The sequence below is a fragment of the Gymnoscopelus braueri genome, assembly GCF_963280865.1.
Source record: "Gymnoscopelus braueri genome assembly, chromosome: 5".
In the NCBI taxonomy this organism is placed as follows: domain Eukaryota; kingdom Metazoa; phylum Chordata; class Actinopteri; order Myctophiformes; family Myctophidae; genus Gymnoscopelus; species Gymnoscopelus braueri.
The window spans coordinates 37745651-37751053 of record NC_137606.1 but is presented as its reverse complement, the minus strand read 5'-3'; positions in this window follow the sequence as shown (position 1 = coordinate 37751053).

The window sequence follows — 5403 nt, the reverse complement described above, 5'->3', positions numbered from 1 at the left end:
GGAACAAAGAGGCTCTATCTAAAAATGTCCCTGTGGACAAAGCCTGGAAATATGGTGAGTACTTAGCTTGAGAACATAGCTAAGTGTGATAAGATATGAACCAATGAAAAGAGTCATTAATTCTGTGAGAGCAATTGAGGATTACTCATAGGATCCTATTTTAAAGTTACAATTTATTGACATATTTGAATGAACAAAACAGTATTTTAACCAAACTCTATGGTAGAGTATATACAGTATAAGTAGCACATCTGCAGTGGTTGGAGGTGGTCTCCTGTCTTTCCCATTGAGAAATTTAGACCACAAACTGTCTCACAATGTCAAGTCAAATGCTAATATTGTATCCGTAGGACGTGGGTTGTAAGGGTATTGAACACTAGTAGATGCCCTGCCATCTTTATTGTAGTTCGGACGTCGTTGCAATGACCTCTCTCCATCAGGTGAGAGAGGCAATGGACATGAATACATGTCCATACATTGAGTAGTAGGCTACTTTCCTGACATGCAATAGATTTGTATCCTTTCAGTCATCACGGTGTAAAATGAATCAATTTTATTCCCCCATAAACTTGACTGAGGAAGATGTCAGGACTATTTGCTGGCTGCCGAGAATGATGTTTGTTTCCTGTGTTGCTCTGTTCTGATTGTGTTCTGGGGCTCCAGACAGGGCATTCCTACTGTTTACCCCCCCCCGAGTCCCCAGCAAGAACTGAATGTGAAAGTCATAAAATACATTCTATCGTTGCTGTCGGGCAGAAAACTTGTATCTCCATATTCCACGTATTTATACAACAATTGCTTTTCAAGTGAAAGTGGTCAAGTCTGTCTGGGTTTTTATAAGTACTGAAGCAATGAAAAGTATAGTAAGTGATCCATTGGAACACAGGTTCGTCTTTCGAATTCCTGAAAAGTAACCGTTTTGGACGTACGAGGTTCCCACCCGACCCGATGCTATGACGATTCCTTCCTGGCAACCACGGGCAAATCTTTCGAATTCCTGAAAAGTAACCGTTTTGGACGTACGAGGTTCCCACCCGACCCGATGCTATGACGATTCCTTCCTGGCAACCACGGGCAAACACCCACATCCCTCTGTCCCTCCATCTCTCCATCCCTCCATATCCCTCCCAATCTCTCCCACCGTCTCTCCCACTACCTTTCGTAGCTGCACCCCCCCCCCCCCCCCCCACACACACACACACACACACACACACACACACACACACACACGCACACTCCTCTCATCTTCCTCTGTGTAGGTTACTTATAAACATCTGGAGAAGAGTGACATCCTCTCTAACTAAACAGACCAACAGCTGTCCACCAGCCCGGCTATCTTGAATTCGCTTTTCCTCCCTGTCTCTCCATGTGTCGCTCTATTACAGTTTTAAATGTCAAGGACCCCATAACTCTGAGAGTACAAATGGAACTTATTTGTACACTCTCCCTTACAGACCCTGTAAGGGTCCATTTGGAACACCCTCAAGGAACCTTGAGGGTCCCTGGACCCTACTTTGAGAACCCCTGCTCTATTATATCTTTTGAACTCTCTTTCTCCTTTCCTGTCAGTTTGAGCGACACCCCCTAAACAGCCCCGCCCCCTTCGTTCTTGTCTGTTGGCTCATCAACAGAACTGAACACAAGTGATGGATGTGTTTATGCCATTTTTATCATGCTGTGCTGCACCTTTGTGATGGTAGTAAGCCAGGACATTAAGGACACAGACTGAAAGATAGTTTCAGATGATTAGATGAGGAGAGTTTCTTTCACCACTTAGAAGCACTTGTCGGAGAGTCGCCCAGCGTCTTCGGGTTTGAGGAAAGCTGGGAAAGGGAAACATTCTGGCAGGCAGCATCCAAACCACTGTCCTCACACAACAGACTCATTAAATCTGCACTTGAGGACATCTCCTCTTTTCTCTCAAATCCGGTGATATATGTCCACTAGACACATGTCTGGAGTGAGTGTCGAAAGCATATCGGAGGTGGTCAGAGAAGGATATAGGAATGGTAGAGCGGAGGCAAGGAATGAATGTGATTTCCATTCAAGCGGGGAGCGCATCGGCATTGTGGGACACCTGTAAAAACATCATTTTTCTTCCCTGTGAACTGAGCGGGACAGTGGAGATGACACGGAAAAGGAATGGATCGACAGTCCAACGACGGATGAACCAATAACACACATGTACACACGCACACACGTGTGTGCGCACACACACACACACACACGCACACGCACACGCACACGCACACGCACACGCACACGCACACGCACACGCACACACACAAGCACACGCACACGCACACGCACACGCACACACACACACACACACACGCACACGCACACGCACACATGCACACACACACACACGCACGCACGCACACGCACACACACACACACACACACACACACACACACACACACACACACACACACACACACACACACTCATACACATACACATACACACACACACACATACTTACATGTGTACGCACGCACACATACACACACGCACGCTTATCTGTTTACATGTACAGTATACACGTGCACACGCGCACACACACACACACACACACACACACACACACACACACACACACACACACACACACACACACACACACACACACGCACACACACACAGAGAGCACATAACGCCATTTCCTGGCCCCCTGGACTTGGATCAGGGTTTCAGCTCATGACAGGCCTGCTTCCGGTCGGCCTGCCCAACTATTTGACGCGCTGCACCTGCCTCACTCCGTACCCCAGAGGTCCAGTTTTGGTCTCTCCATTTCGGCATGTGTCTCTCTTTGAAGCAAAGGGCCCGAAACCTGAAACCCTCGCTATCTGTTTTATGCATTCCAGACCAAAGAAAAAATAATAATACAGAAAAAGAAAAATACCAACTCAGCAGCGACATGGAAACGTTTCAACCGCACCTGGTATGGTGATTTAGGACACTATCATTTTATTGTTTGATATACAAGTATCATGCTGCAATTTACTGTGTGTATGATTGAAGAACCGAGTGTACAAAATGGAATATCCTGTATTTCTAATTTCCCTCGTTTGTACGTTATATCACTGCGATCTCAGCTTTAATTTAATTATTTAATTATTGATCTGAGTGTGTGTGTGTGTGTGTGTGTGTGTGTGTGTGTGTGTGTGTGTGCGTGCATGCGTGCATGCGTGTGCGTGTGCGTGTGCGTGTGCGTGTGCGTGTGTGTGTGTGTGTGTTTGCATGTCTGTGGTTGAAAGTTGCTGTTTCTGGTGGGTGGGCTACACAGTTGACCCAATAGTCAGTCATTTGACAGACAGGGGATGGGGAGCAGAGAATTACTAACCAGCAGTGGTCCAAGTAGTTTCCATGTGCCAGCATGAGCGGGTAGCTGCCTGTCAATCTGCAGGGGACACCAGGGATGTCTAAAGCTTGACTGTGTGTGGGTGGTAAGATTGGCAGGCCAAGTCAGGAGAAAAGATCTTAACTCCATTTCCATGAACTTGGTTTACACTCGCACCACACTGTTCTGAGTCAGGAAGCACCCACCCTAACGGCCTAACATTAATTTTTCCTACATTCATCATTATAAAACAGTGCAAGCCAGTTCGGAGCATGGCACCGTTTGCAATGCATGGCTGATCGGAATGGGCCGGTTCTGAAGAACTGCTGATCTGATCGACACTGCACTTCCTTGGATCCATCAGGAATACACCTGCCAAGTTTCAAGTTGATCAGATGAGCAGTTTGCAAGATACACGTGGCTGGTTGGAGTGGGTCAGTTCTGGAATACCACTTTTCTGATCAACTTCACACACTTCACATTGCACTCACCTGCGTCCTTCTATTCAGGACGCAGGCGTCGTTCAGGACGCCAAGTATGAAGTCGATCGGATGAATGTTTTTTGAGCTACTATGCTAAGGACAGTCAGACAGACATACAGACGTACCTCATACATACAGAGATTCCTGTGTAGATGTAGATTACAAATGATTCAGTTGCTCATTAAAGCATGCCTGTGAGAGCTACAATTTCTCTTTGTGCAGGAATCTGTTTTAGTCATGAAAAAACATTGTTTTCCTGTTTGACTAATTTAACTCCAATCATATTCTACTCTTAAGGTCTCATTTAACCACATTATTTTTGGCAAAAGGTTTTGGTGTAGTGAGAACAAAGAAGTGGACCAAGTAGCCCTAGGGGACCCTAGTCAACAAAGTACGTATAGGGTTTCGTTAGAAGGAAACCTATACATATGACCAATTTGGGGCTCTTTTATTGACTCTCTTCCTTTGCTAAATCCTCATCACTGAATCATCCTCATTCACAGATGAACATCTCAAAATATCATGGAATATTCCCATTTCATGTACCTGCTATTTTAAAAATTATGTATACGAATTCCATGATGTGATTGGCAAAGATCATTGTACCATTTCTGGCATAGGGTGAGGAGAGGTTGTTTTGCACATTGTTGTTGTCATTATAATTTGTGGGCAAACAAGTTGTCAATAAATAAATCTTAAAAACAACCAGTTCATTCTGTGAGAGAGTCTGTAATACCAGAGTACCCCTGTCTGACTGTTCTCGCCCAGTCTATCTGGGGTCCATCACAGATAAATCCAGGCACCTGGTCTGAGGCGCAGTGGTGTCTGTGTTTTGTAGACTCCATTGAGATTTATTATGGGCGAAGGGAAGGTGTTCTTGAGGGCCAGTGGGGTCAAGGATGCTGCCTGCCTTCCAGCCTCAGAGGCATTCCTGCTCCATCTCATGACCATAGCACCTGGGAGAGGGAGGGGGAGGAAGAATGTATTTAAATTGTGAAAGAGGTACTGATGCAAGGTACAGTACATGAAACCATCCTGAGGGTGAAAGTTAAAGATGATTAAAGTCTGCTGTAAACTAAAAGTCACGCCTCTGATAAAATAAAGAAATATATATTTTTTTAAATAAAAATCTTGATCGAGTGATTTGATTTTAACTCAGCATCCGGCAGAAGTGTGACGTGTTTTGGGAGTGAAAGCTGCGTAAGGACGGACACGGTATTTGACCATAATTATGTAAGAGATGCTTAAGTCATGAATTGCAAAGCCGATATGAGGCAGTGGTTGGCAAACGGTGTGCCAACCACCCACCAATTGCTTGTAGAGCAGCTACTTTCGCTATGAATACAGGTGTGCCTTGAGATTTTGACTTGCCCAATGGTGGCCACAAAACGTTGCCAGTGTGCCGCTGAGGGATCAGAGAGATGGAACATGGAAGTGAAGGAGAAATGATTGGATGAAGGATGGGTCAAGGGGGAAAGAGTGACCAGGGGTTTGTAGAAGATACCAACCAACTGAAGGACCAACTTGGGGGTTAAACGGTTAATCACTCAGTAAGTGAGCTATGAAGTTATATGATC